This window comes from Mercurialis annua, linkage group LG8 (genome assembly GCF_937616625.2).
Source record: "Mercurialis annua linkage group LG8, ddMerAnnu1.2, whole genome shotgun sequence".
NCBI lineage: Eukaryota > Viridiplantae > Streptophyta > Magnoliopsida > Malpighiales > Euphorbiaceae > Mercurialis > Mercurialis annua.
Genome location: NC_065577.1, coordinates 682,758 through 698,645, shown reverse-complemented (window position 1 = coordinate 698,645; position 15,888 = coordinate 682,758).

Sequence of the window (15,888 nt, the reverse complement as noted above, 5' to 3'; positions counted from 1 at the left end):
TTACGATATCAAAACTTTGCCGGTCCTATATTTCTTCAAACAATGTCAGAATTTTAGAGTTTACATTGCGTGATGTTTCATACGCTAGATAGGATAAAATTTATATACATAAATGCTTCATGTCAAATTGATAATGTTGTAAACGAGTTGTGAATATATTTAGCCACGCTTGAAAAGTACTGAACCAAATTGGTAAAATTTTAAATAGTAGTATATACGGCAGAGTTGGTATAATTAAGAATAAATAAATATGATAATTAATAAATTAATTTTAGTTAATTTTTATAAAAGTGTATATTTTTTTGAAAAATAAGACTTATGGAGTAAATTTTATTTTTTTTATCGGAAAAGGTAATTAAGCCGAAGGAAGCGATAATGATAAGGATATCTATCTAATGGCAATAATGCATATGACCTTATGATGTAAATTAAAGGAAAATGGTGATGGGTAAAGCCAATCTAATTTGGTATATAAAGGAAATTGAATTCAATTATTATGGTCAAAAGGCACGAGGCATACGATGGGACAACGTAATACGATTATGTTTTGTTGAATGGACAAATTTTCATGGAAGGAAGGCCAACAAAAGTGATAAATCTTTCTACTCTAACAAACCTAATTTGCACACAATCTTGTAAGTTTTTCTTTAAAAATTTTGATCACTTCTTTAATTTAAAGATATGGCAAGAACCCATATAGAAAATGACATTGGTACTTTTAAAATACACCAATTGTAATAGAGGCTTTGGCACTTCGGACATCAATGGAGGAATTGTTGCGGATAGATCATCAGAAATTGATCTTTGAAGGGGATTGTCAGATTCTAATTAATGCAATAAATTCCTCCTCTAGTGAAGACAGAGATGCCGGAGTTATCTTAGAAGATATATTTAACCTAGTTTCTAATTTTTCAGAAATTAGGTTTCAGTTTGTATCTCGTACTTGTAATTGGGTAGCCCATTCGGTGGCTAAAAAAGCCCTTGTTGATGACTGCTTCTGCAGATCTCATCATTTTATTCTGGAATGGCTCACTCGTGCTTGTTGAGGAGTCATTCATACTTCTCATTGTATTGATCGTATTGATATAATGAAAATTAGCCTTTGCAAAAAAAAAAAAAAAAAAAAAAAAAAAACAAATAAATTTTGGTATTTAATTTTTTCATGGAAGGAGTATAATTTTGTTCCTTGAATTGAAAATTTTATATGTTAAATGTAAAGTGGTGCTAATACTTTATTTGCTAAAATCTATTTTAAAATCCTTTTATATAGTATGATTTTGGTGCATGAGATCTCTCAACTTCTATTTGTCTTATTAAAATTCTTAAACTTTAGTTTTTTGGTCCATTGAATTCTTTAACTTTCATTTTTTAGTTTATTTGTTCCTTAAATGGATTTCCGTTTAAGAACCAACAAAATTTAATGGATTAAAAAACAAAATTTGAAATACTTGAATAAGTCAAATAGAAGTTGAGAGATCCGATAAACCAAAATAATATAATTTAAAAATCTCAAAATGGGTTTAGTATACTTTATTCAATCAACAATTATTATTTTTAAAATGCATCAAAAAATTGACGTTTCAAACACTTAATTCTTAATACTAAATGTTAAAATAATATACTATATTCTTTTTTTTTATATTTGTATTAGTAGTATATAGATAATAATGCCTACAAATCCACATTACATTATTATAAGCAAACTATACCATGTCAAATCAAAGAGATCCGATCAATTATCTAAAAGAAAAAAGTGAAATTGAATTAGTAGTAATTAAGTATGATTAGTAGAATTGTTTGTTTATGTTAAGGGAGTAGTCAAAGGTCAAAGATGAGCAGATAATCAGAAGAATGTGCGGGTCCAGGTTGTCCCTCTTACTCACTTTATTCCAACCCAAAGGAAAAGGAATTGGGGTTTCGTGGCGTGCATTAATTGGGTGGTGGTTTCTTGATGGAGTGGGTCCCACTTTTGAGTGGACGATGTTGATTAAGTGGACCCCTACCCAATTTGTTTTTATTTTATGGAGTTATGAGAGTGAGTCTATCCAACTAATTTGGGAATCCATTATGCACATGCTAAGTTGGGTGCACTTAGATTAAATCTTAACATACTCTTCCAATATCTCAAATGATGGATTAAAGGAATTGTCAAATCCCATTTTGTACTATAATCTCAATAATTATAATATATTGGAATAAATTGATAATATATAACAAATTACACATATAGATAATAAATCAATTATTGATATATAAACTATTAAAATTCTTCATAATTCTATAAAAACAATAATAAACGTCAGAAGAATTTTGAAGGGATCTTTTCAATAATGCAATTCGAGACTATGGTGGATAGAATAAAATATAAATTTAAAAAAAAAAGATCGTATTTAAAATTTGTTCATAAATGATATATATGAGTTTATATATGACATAATAATCGATAAGACTCGTTCTTATTAATATGAATATTGATATATAATTTTTTATTAGCAATTGTGGAGGGAGAGCGCTTATGGAATGAATTGAACTCACGATCTTTACAATTTGTTGTCCATGCTTACAACATTTGAACTATAACTTGTTGATATATTGACATAAAACTGTATCTTTTATGTACATTTGGAGATTATGTGTGATATATGTGTTGTATGGAAATATTTAGGTTTAATCACCAAAAAATGGCAAATCTATACGTCTTGTGTCAGTTATAGTCAAACCTTTAAAAATCACCATATTTAGCCAAAACTTATATGTTCTATTTCTTTTTAACTATTTTTAAATTGAATCGGTTTTTTTGACACCGTATAGTTCACTTCATTGTCAACTAAACAATTGGCTGGCATGACAACTTACATATTTAAATTAGATTTGGCTATAACTGACACAAAATGCATATGTTTGGTATTATAATAAAATTCATATATATTAAACAAAATAATATTTTTTATTTAACATTAATTAAAATTAATCTAGTTACTAAACTTAATTGATTTTAATATTTTTTATAGTATCTGCGGATATATAATTAATTTAAATTTTATTAAAAACAAAAAATGTCATATTCATCCTAAAATTTACATTTTTAAAATTCCAATCGCCGGTTTGTCGATACCGTCGCCCTTTGAGATCCAATTGTTCGTGTTTCGATGAACAACCTGAGAGTAATATACACAACAAACATACGATAGTGTTCATAATTCAACCACACACACACATAAACGAAAAAATAATTACTCAATAGATCATTGCTTATTTGAAGGACGAGTGTAATTTTTTTTCTCATTTTTTTCTCTATAAAGTGAAGCCCATTATGGTGTAATCAATATATATCACTATGTTTATAAAACATGGACGCATATGTTATTTTACTCTACATAGCTAAACACTTATCTTAATTTACACATAAACACTTTTTTTTATTACCTAAACTCAGTCATAACAAGATTTAATAACATTAAAAATAATAAATCAAGCTCGGAATCATCATGAACATTAAACACTTTTACCAAACTTAATTTAACATTAATTCTTAAGTAATACGTTAATTCATTTTTTTAATTTAAAATGGCTAAGAATTTAAATTTATCTTTTAATTTCAATTATTAATTAAATTAATTAGATATTCATTAAAATATATAATAAAATAAATTTATTAGATCTAATTGGATTTAGTAAAATATTAGATTAATTTTTGATTAGTATTAAATAGAAAATATTAATTATTTTTAAATATACATATGAATTTTATAGATGATATAATTAATTTACTAATTATTGAATTAAAAAATTAGTTTTAATTTAATTAAAAATACCAAACCTATTTCTCTTGTGTCAGTTATAGCCAAACCTAATTTAAATATGTCAGCTGTCATGTCAGCCAATTGCTTAGGTGGCAGTGACGTGGACGACATGGTGTCAAAAAAATCGATTCGATTAAAAAATGGCTAAAAAAGAAAGTGAACATATAAATTTCGGCTAAATTTGCTGATTTTTAAAGATTTGGCTATAACTGACACAACACGTATAAGTTTGATTTTTTTTGTGATTAAGCCAAATATTTATTACTCAGATTATCTTATTCAGAATTAGACACATATGGATTGGTCAAATAACTACGTTATTAGCATTTAACGTGTTGCTCGCTATAATATATGGAATTTAAAAATATATGATTTTGCTCATTGGATATCTAATCTTTTTTTTTGTTAGCCCATTCGGTTTTCAGGTTTTCGTCCTTGACTAATCTGGATTTGAACCGCGTCATGCACCTGGCATGGTGGGTGAGTCTTCCAGTGGGAATTTTATGCATTCACAAGACTCGAACCCAAAATCTTGCTTAAGCGATATCAAACTGCTTACCACTTGTACCAATTTCCGTTGGTTGGATATCTAATCTTTGATTCACGTAGTTGTACATATTATATAATGGAGGGTTGAATTTGAACCTTAGATTAATGAATTAGACATTAGGACAAGTTCTAAATTGAATAAACAAAAGGAAATGTCTTATTTTGAAGGTAAGGAGGAAGAGAAACAAATTACTGAGACAGAATACTGGCAATGGCAGGAGCAAGACGGTGTCGTTTTGTAAGTGAATTAAACACACGCGTGGTAATAGTTAAAAAGAACAGAAATAGTGAGATAGACCCATTTATGTCTCCGGTCAACCCGGCAGGAATTGGCTCTACACCCACATCACATGCACGTGCTACCTCTCTCGCACGTGTTTCCAGCTCATTTTTTATTTATAAGATTTGACCAGTTACAGCAGTTGTTGTCTGTAAAGTACGGAATTCTTACCATCTTATCCAATGGGTTTTTCTTGTTTTACAATACAACATTAAAATTTCTTGATTTGTGTGCTTTTTTTTTTTAGGGTTTTGCTTCAACTGAGAACGACAACAAACAAATGTTTTAGTAGTAGAATTTGTTAATGCAGTATGTATTTCGTATATATCTATGAACTTAATAACACAAAAATAATAATACTACCAGTAACAATATGTTCTGTCTACATATAAGGAAGCATTTATAATTATCCGTTCATACATTTAAAAACTAGATTAAAGAATTTACATGCATGTCACATTGTTATTTTCAATTTTCGTAATCAAGATTCCTTCTATACAATACATAAGATAATTTAATTTACTATACAATAATCTATGGGCGGTTTGATTGTATTTATATATTTGTTGCGAACAGTTTCCCTTACAAGTGACAAGATATGCTTGGTAAAGTAAATATACATTTTACCCCCTAAAAAAATGCACCTTTCGGGTTCAATAATTTATGTAGGTATTTTTAGCTTTTTAAGAAAGATTTAATTAATTAATTAAGGATGGAGAATAGCTATGATTTGATGGCAATGCGGCCATTCAAATGTTGTTATGGAATTTGAGCTCTTATAGCAAGATTGTGCACATTTATCACAAACCTAACTTTTCGACGGATTATTTAACTTTTTTTTCAATAATATTCTTATAACGAGTTATATGCTAGATAGCACGAATATTTCATTCAATCGACTTTTGGAAAAATTTCGGACACTTGACGTTTCGGACAAAATTTCAATTTTTTACATAAAAAATCTTAAAATAACATTGTTTGGCTGTGTTTAAATGTCCCGTTTTCTGTGTGTATCTGTGTCCGTGCTATCTGGGTTATGTTGAGCATGTTGCTCTTCCTAATAACCTTATCCCGTGGCTTGTGTATGATTTGCATGAGGTTGCTTATAATAAAAATATCGTATTGGAGTATTGTGTAAGCTATTGCCATTTTCTTTTACCAAAAAAAGTTCATTATCTATTAAAACAAAACATATATGCTTTAATAAGTTTAGTAAATCAAATACAACTCGATATATAAGCTGAACTATATAAATCGCACTTTTATGTAAACAATTTTGATACCAATTGATTACGTTCAATTACTCTTTCAGGATTATTTTAAAATAATATTTTTTTGATAAACAATATTTACTTTCTTAGTTTAGCATTTCGTAATTAATTTTCCAATTCAATTAATATTCTCCCGTTACATTATGGAGACGTTTTGCATCTTACATATAGTTTAATAAAGCATGTAAATTCATATTATTTTTTAATAAGGTACCCTTGTATCAGGCTCGAGAGCAATATTCAATATCGAGAGAGGGTACCCTTTAGAAAGAATTCCTCGGAAAACTTCTAACTCCAGCAAATAATAGATGTTAGGCACGAGCGAGTGTGTTCGAGTGAGTCTGAGAGTCTGAGAGAAAGCAGCCCAGCTCTCTCGAAAAATATAGCCAAATACATATATAGTTGTTAATTTTAAGAAATAATATTGATGTTATACTTATTTTATGGTTTGTGTTTAAACATTAAGATAAGAAAGAGACCAGAGAAAATGTTTAAATTTAGAAAAATATACAACAGACTTTTCAAACGAGACATTATAAAATTCATTTTAAATGAAACAAATGGAGAATATAAAGTGCCTCTTTAATTTAATTTGAATTAATAATGAATTTATGTATGTAATATCTCAAAGAATACCAAATAAAATAACCAACGAGCTGTAGTTCGAATGATATAAGCGCTTGACTGCAAACTGTCGAGGTCGTAATTCAATTCCTCCTACAAGCGCTCTATTACAGCTACTGCTGCATTGCTTCTGATAGTAAGCTCACAAGCTTCCTTCAACTTCAAGTAACAACAAACACATTTCTGTGTTTGTTCTCATCAGTAGCTGCAACACAAGATCCATATGCACAGCCTGGAATGAGCTGTCATGAGCTGTCATTTGAAGAATCACACGGATTGATGAGCTGTCATTAGTCATGAGCTATGTGTGTGAGAGTTAGTTAGAGATAGCAGTTACTAATGTGCATTCTCTCCTTGTATCTATAAAAGGAAGATTGAAATGCCATTAGCTTGTAATCTTGAAATTTTCTATAATCAATAAAGCTTCTTCTTTCTTTCTATTATGGTATCAGAGCTTGAAAAGCTCTCTGAGTTTTAATTTTCTCGAGAAACAAACAGGTATTCCTCTGTTTTTGATCTTTATTTTCTCATTAATCTGCTGCAATGGCAAATCATAGACCAGAAGAAACTCTTTCTAGTCCTTTCTTTCTTCATCCTAATGAAAATCCTGCGTTAATTCTTGTTTCTAATTTGCTTGATGGAAGCAATTATCATGCTTGGTTTAGAGCTATTAAAATGACCTTAATCTCTAAGAATAAGTTCAAATTTGTTGATGGATCCATTAATGTACCTGATGTGAATGATCAAATCTATCCAGCTTGGGAAAGATGTAATACAATGGTGATGAGTTGGTTGTATAGATCTGTAATTCCTCCAATTGCAGAAAGTATTTCATGTTTAGATACTGCTTTTGAAATCTGGAAAGATTTAAAGGACAGATTTTCTCAAGGAGATGCTTGCAGACTCAGTGATATTCAGGAAGAAATTTATGCTTTTCAGCAAGGATCATTGTCTGTGACTGAGTATTATACTCATTTGAAGACACTTTGGGATGAAATGAATGTTTTGAGACCTTTGCCAGTTTGTATTTGTATTCCAAAGTGTGCTTGCAATGTTACAGAAATTCTAAAGAGAAACAATTCAAATGATCAGGTTATAAGATTTTTGAAAGGATTAGGAGATCAGTTTGGAAATGTAAAGCAACAAGTTCTTATGATGGAACCTATGCCAACTATGAACAAAGTTTTTTCTCTGGTTATCCAGAATGAAAGACAATTGCTAAATTCTTCAACTCAGAGGAATGGAGTAGATTCAAATGCTTTACTTTCAAAGACCTTTGCAGAATCTGGTTATAATGGATCTTATGAGTCAAATGTATGCTATGCAAGAGGCAGAGGAATGAATTTCAGAGGAAATTACAACAGATTCAATAGTTATACTCCACAAGGGAAACCAAAGCTTTGCTCTTACTGTGGTCATACAGGCCATACTATTGACATATATTATAGAAAACATGGCTTTCCTCCAGGATTTGCATCTAAGCAAAGGCCAGAAAGTTCTTTTGCTAATCAAGTGGAGTATGCAGGTGGCTATATACCAGATAATGTTCATGATAATGCAGGAAACTACAACTTGCAGCATGATCAACAGACTGTGAAAGCTGAAACCATTCCATCATCTGGTTCAGTCTTTCCTTTTTCACAAGAGCAATGTCAAAAGCTTATGGCTTTAATCCAAAAGGATGCTGCTAGTTCATCTTCTGGAACAGCTCATGTGAATTCTTTATCTGCAACTTTTGATCCAGTTCCTAATGATCCAGGTAATATACATCAGTGTTTATTTACTGCTACTTCTTACAAAAACACATGGATATTAGACACTGGAGCCACTGATCATATAGTATGCAACTCTGCATTTTTTCAAACATCCAAACATGTGAAAAATATTCATGTTAGATTACCTAATGGTCAATTAGTACCAGTAGAGCAAATAGGTACTATTCATCTGTCAAGTAATCTGGTACTGCAGAATGCTCTCTATGTGCCACAGTTCACTTTTAATCTGATTTCAGCTGGAAAGTTAACAGATAACAAGCAACTATGCTTGATTCTCTATCATGATTCCTGTCTCATACAGGAACTAGCTACATGGACAATGATTGGCTTAGCTAGAAAAAGAGAAGGTTTATACTTGCTGGATCAAACTGATTCAAACACTGGTTCAATTTCTGCTGTTTGCAATAATGTGGCTCAACATGCAGATAACAGAAAGAATACATCAAGTCTTTGGCACAATAGACTAGGAAATTTATCTTCTAATAGATTGCAATTACTTCAGACTATTGATTCTTCTATTCAAATGTCAAAGTTGCAAGTCTGTGATACATGTCATTTTGCAAAACAGAAAAGGTTGCCTTTTCCAACCAGTACTACTTGTTCTGCTAAGATTTTTGATCTAGTTCATATTGATATATGGGGACCAGTTTCTACTGCATCTATGCATGGATATAAATACTTCTTGACTCTAGTTGATGATTACAGCAAATTCACTTGGGTTTTTCTTATGAAACACAAGTCAGAAACAAGAAGTCATATGCAGCATTTTATCACTTATGTGCAGAACCAGTTTGATACTACAATCAAGATAATGAGATCAGATAATGGACTGGAGTTTTCATTTTCTAATTTATATCATAGATATGGCATTGTTCATCAAACAAGTTGTGTCTACACACCACAACAAAACAGTGTGGTTGAGAGAAAGCATCAACACATACTGAATGTCTCAAGAGCATTGAAATTTCAGTCCAATTTGCCTATGAAGTTCTGGGGTTACTGTGTTCTTCATGCAGTCTATCTCATAAACAGGATTCCTTCTCCTGTCATATCTGAAAAAACCCCTTATCAAATGCTCTACAAAAAGAATCCAACCTATACTCATCTAAAAGTATTTGGTTGTCTTGCTTTTGCTTCCAATGTGCTGACTCACAAGTTAAAATTTGATCCCAGAGCTTCAAAGTGCGTATTTTTAGGATATCCTCCTAATACTAAGGGTTCAATCTTGTATGACATGAAAACCACTCAGGTTATCATTTCAAGGGATGTGATCTATTATGAAAACACCTTTCCATTCTCTGAAAATGCAGTCATTTCTCCTGCTATTCCAACCACTTCTGATCTCAGTTGTGAGTTATTCACTCATTCATCTTCCTTACCTTCAAATACTACCCCTCTCACCACCTCAACTTCTGAACCATCTTTATTCACTGAAGCAGATTTTCCAACTCTAAGAAAATCTACCAGAACTTCTCAAATGCCATCCTACTTAAAAGACTATGTTTTACCTACTAAACACACCACTTCACCTCATCCCATCACATCTTTTGTATCCTATATCAAACTTCCTGAATCTCAGAAACACTTCTCTTTATCCATTTCTTCAACTTCCGAGCCTTCAACTTACAATGAAGCTGCCAAAATTCCATGCTGGCAGGAAGCTATGAAAGCTGAGATACAGGCTCTTGAACTTAACCAAACATGGTCCATCACTGATCTCCCTCATGACAAGCAAGTTATTGGATGCAAATGGGTCTATAGAATCAAATACAGATCAGATGGGACCATTGAGAGATACAAAGCAAGATTGGTGGCAAAAGGATATAATCAACAGGAAGGCCTGGATTATCTTGAAACATTTTCATCAGTGGCAAAAATGACAACTATAAGAACTTTATTGGCATTAGCAGCTGTTCACAACTGGCAACTACATCAGTTGGATATTAACAATGCATTCCTTCATGGTGATTTACTTGAAGATGTTTACATGAAAATGCCACCTGGATTCAGTAACATTTCTCATTCACAAAAGGTATGTAAACTTCAGAAGTCTCTTTATGGTCTTAAACAGGCTAGTAGGCAATGGAATGATAAACTGACAAAGGCATTAATCTCTCAAGGTTTCACAGTTTCTACTGCTGATCCATCACTTTTTATAAAGCACACTGCAGATTCATTTATTGCTCTTTTGATCTATGTTGATGATGTTATCATTGCAAGTGATTCTGCTACTGCTATTTCAAACATAAAAAGCTTCCTGCATCAAGCATTCAGTATCAAGGATCTTGGAAAATTGAAGTATTTTCTAGGTCTTGAAGTCATAAGAACAGCTTCTGGTATTAATCTATCTCAAAGGAAATATGCCATTGATCTCTTGCATGAAACTGGTCTTACAGATTGTAAACCAGCACCTACTCCAATGATTACTTCTAAAAAGCTATGCAAGGATGATAATGATCTTTTATCAGATAACACAGAGTACAGAAGATTAATTGGTAAATTGTTATATCTTTGTACTACAAGGCCAGACTTGTCTTTTGCCATTCAACAGTTGTCACAATTTCTGGATTGTCCAACTTCTGCTCATATGCAAGCTGTTCATAGAGTGCTTAAATACATTAAAGGAGCTCCAGGCAAAGGTCTTTTCTTCTCTTCTTCCACTACTATCACACTCACAGCTTTTTCAGATTCAGACTGGGCCTCTTGTGTTGATACCAGAAAATCTGTTTCTGGTTTCTGTGTTTTCATTGGAAAATCTCTTGTTTCATGGAATGCAAAGAAGCAAACTACAGTTTCTCGTTCCAGCTCTGAGGCTGAATACAGAGCATTGGCAAGCTTAACCTGTGAGATTCAGTGGTTATCTTATTTGTTGCATGATTTGCATCAAATTTTCACTCTTCCTGCTCAAATTTTCTGTGATAGTAATTCTGCCATTCAACTAGCACACAATCCTGTGTTTCATGAGAGATCAAAACACATTGAGATAGATTGTCACATTGTCAGAGAAAAGATTTCTTCAGGTCTTATTCACTTACTTCCAGTTTCTACTAGCAATCAAGTTGCAGATTGCTTTACTAAGCCATTACCTCCTGCAACTTTTGATACTGCCATTTCCAAGCTGTCTCTATATGATGTATATGATCCAGCTTGAGGGGGGGTATTACAGCTACTGCTGCATTGCTTCTGATAGTAAGCTCACAAGCTTCCTTCAACTTCAAGTAACAACAAACACATTTCTGTGTTTGTTCTCATCAGTAGCTGCAACACAAGATCCATATGCACAGCCTGGAATGAGCTGTCATGAGCTGTCATTTGAAGAATCACACGGATTGATGAGCTGTCATTAGTCATGAGCTATGTGTGTGAGAGTTAGTTAGAGATAGCAGTTACTAATGTGCATTCTCTCCTTGTATCTATAAAAGGAAGATTGAAATGCCATTAGCTTGTAATCTTGAAATTTTCTATAATCAATAAAGCTTCTTCTTTCTTTCTATTACGCTCTCCCCTTTTCAATTATAAAAAAAATACTAAATAAAATATAATTGCAATCAAATAAAATTCTATTTGAGTACTTTTAATTTAGTTTAACATTTGATCAATTTGTAATATTTTAATTAATCAAATTTGAAATATGTGTTAAAGTGGATTCAAATCAAATTACATACACTAAAAATACACCTTTTAGCACCTTTCTTTCGTCTATTAAACTAGTCTAATAAATTAATAGGATTAAGTGGATGATAATATAAAAAGAATTAGTTCACTACCGTTGATAATCAATTGACTTAATTATCACATCTTGAGAGAACCAAATCATAAAAGAAATTGCAGTTTTATAAGTAGATGCTATATATTAACAACTTACACCAAAAGTCCATCCTCATTTGACAAAGGCATACCTATATGGTCTACTTTTCTTTTTTGCAAAGCAATATTGATTTGATTAATTTGTTAATTAGTAATAATTTATAGAAAGTTAAGATGCCCTTCTGTCATTAGTTAATACTGCTTTTATTTCATTTTAAAAGTCTCATTTTTTTATACAAAAAGATTAAAAATATACTAGTATTATCTTTATTTTTTTATGCTTTGTCCCTATTAATAATATTAAAATTATTTATAGAGTTTATTCTGAAATGATTAAAAAGAAGTAAAACAATTAATATAAAAAATATTAAAAAAATAACTAGAATATTTTAAAATAGAAAATGAGACAGAAGAAATAAAAAAACATTTTTAAGTTTTTATATTGATATAAGACATTAGTATAAGTTTTAAATATTTTTAAGTCTTTATTCTTAATGAATATGAATACATATCGTGGCAAAATTTAATTGTAATATAATTTTCAATTTAATTTAAAATCATTAAAAAAGTTATGTTACTTATAGTTTTAACGTATGTAAATAGTATGGATATAAATGATCAAATTATTTGAATATATATATTCAATAACTAGGAACATTTAATTTGATGATTTATTTTAGGGCACATGAAAATGTAAAATTGTTTTATATGTAGATGAGTAAAAAAAGGCAAAAGACTAGTGGGTATTGTGATTTGGCCTAAGATTTTTTTATAAGATTGTGGTCCATTAATGTAATAATTGAAACAAAATTTCCACGTGGGTTGTTTTGTGTTGACCACGTTTCCATTTTTTCCAATTGTGATTGCTGATGTGGCCCACATACAAACTTTTATAATTTTATAATTTGTTTGAGTTAATTTCTTTTAAAGATATCATCTAACTAGCAGGTTAGATATTAGCATTAGTAATAATTTTTTTTTAATTAGTCCAAATAACAAACTGTAGTGGTCGGGGATCAACCTATCAACCTTACTATTCAGATTTTGTATCCTACTCTTGTCATAGATAATAATCAATAAGTTTATGGAGTAGTCATATATCAAGCATGCAACATATATGTAAATTTTACTTTTAAAATCGTATTTGGTTCATGGATTGAAATAATATAAAATAAAATAGCTATTTTTAATTTTTTAAAATAGCTATTTTATTTTATATTATTTCAATCCATGAGAGTATTTATTCCATAAAATTATAAAATAACAATTCTATAGAATTATTTTTCCATAAACCAAAATAAAGAATAGTTATTCCATACGGAATTGTTGTTTTATTCTGCATCTATTACATGAACTAAATATGGCCTAGATGATTTACTTGTTGGACATGATTTGAATCATAGTGTTTTTAAAAGCAGCAAAATCTCCTTTTTCCAGTTGTAATTGATAAATAATAAAAATAATAATAATAATAATAATAAGAAGAAGAAGAAGAAGAAGAAGAAGAAGAATATACCACTAACTTATTGATAAATGATATTTGTATATTTATTAGTAAATTTTATTTTTTGTATTTAATAAATCAATAAATATCAAAAAACATTCCCTATATATTTATAATTGTGAAATATGTTGTATATTAATTTGGAACATTTGTTGTATTTGATAATATTAAAAATATAACTAGATTTATTAATGTTAATATCTAAAACAATGAATAAATTATTGAAAAGATATTCCTAAATTTATGTTTCATCTCTCTAATAAACTCCCTCTAATTTATAATATTTGTCGCATTTGAATTTTTTTTGGTCCATAACATTTATTATTTTAAAATATTAAAAGAGCATTAATTACTATTTTTCTATATTTGCCCCTGATCATTAATTTATTGAAAGATTATAATTAACAAATAAAAATAGTAGTCATAAAAATAAATAAATTTTAATGTAGAATTAATTTAATAAAAGTGTTTATAAATTAAGTTATATTAATTATTTTCTTAGTTTTTGTGTCAAAGTAAAATGTGAGATATATTATGGACTGGAAGGAGTAATTTTTATGAATTTTAAATTCAGTGTTTTTTACATTTTTAATAATAAAGAGTTTCTTTATATATATGTTATTGGAGAAGAGAGTATGAGTTTCTACGTTACTATTATTTCATCAGTCAAAGATAATATAAATTTATATTATCCATAATGAAATAAACAAAATAAAAAGTCTTGGAAATAATCAAAAGGATAATATTGTTTTCAATGTCATCTTTAGAGTTGAATTTACGTGGCTTGTGACTTAAGCAGTCAAATTCATATAATTCCTTAACTTTATGTATCATAGTTTTCTCAAAAAATCATCATATTAGTTTTCAAAAAAAAAAAATCATCATATTATAATAGTAACAATAATTTGTTGAAAAGATATTGAATTTAAAAAAAAGAAAAAGAAAAAGTGCCTTGTAACTTGAAATGAGAAGATAGAGAGTTTTGTGGTTTTCCCACATTGCTTAGGAGAACTCAATACATTGGGTTTATAAACTTGGTTTTTCTCATATGGGTTTGAGCCCCAAGGGGTACCTAATTTTATGAACGGGCTAGGAGTTACATCCTACCCGATTTACCACACACGCGCGCCGTCCGGTCGGCCGGCCTGGCCTGGTTCGGCTAGCACTTTATTTTTTGCATACAAAAGTATTAATGATTTTTTATTCAATTATTTTGTAACTGTAATGACTCTTCCACTCCATCTGACTGTTGCTGTTTTCCTTCATTAATCAGAAATCATTTTCTGTATTAATTGTTTACTCAGCAGCTATGTTTTCTTAGCCTATAAATACTGGCTTCATTTTTCTTTTGAAAATACACAGAAACACAGAGCAATACAAAGAAAGTGTTTTAGAGCTAATTTCACAGTGCAGTGTGATCAGTATTTCCGGCTGTTTTATCCTAGGGACGCCGCGGTTGATAGTCAGCTTTGCACCACCGAGCTGTGCCGCGAAACGTCTAAAAGAGAGCGACCTAGTCCGCGACTCAGCCTCATCATATTCAGTTTTACAGCAATTGTTTCAACAATTTTTAGACGTGTCCCTTTACAATTGCTGCCATGAATACCGATGAGGTTGCTGCCTACGGTTCTTCTACTGTTGATGCCAACAAACCATTCCGGTTTGAAGGCTTGCATTTCAAAAGATGGAAACAGAAGACTGAATTTTTCCTAACCATCAAGAAGGTGGTTTCTGTTTTGACAATGGCAATATCTGTCGTTGATGAAACTGCCGAGGAAGAAGAAAAGGAAAAACAGAACGGTGAACTTCAACAATGGATGACTAATGATTACTTGTGCAAGAATTTTATTCTCAATGCACTAAGTGATGATCTCTATGATTACTACAATGATGGAAAGACTGCAAAGGAAACTTGGGAGGCGCTGCAAAAGAAATATGATACCGAGGAGGCGGGGACTAAAAAATATGCAGTCAGCCGCTACCTCAAATATCAAATGACTGATGAAAAATCTGTCGAGGCGCAATCCCATGAATTGCAGAAAATAGCTCATGAGATCATCTCCGAAGGTATGGTTCTTGATGAACAATTTCAAGTTGCTGTTTTAATTGACAAATTACCTCCTTCGTGGAGGGACTTTAAGAATTCTCTCAGGCACAAAACAAAAGAGTTCTCACTGGAAAGCTTGATCACTCGTCTTCGGATTGAGGAAGAGGCGAGAAAACAAGATCTAAAAGATGAAGTGCTGGTTGTTTCTAACAACACAAGGAAGTTTAG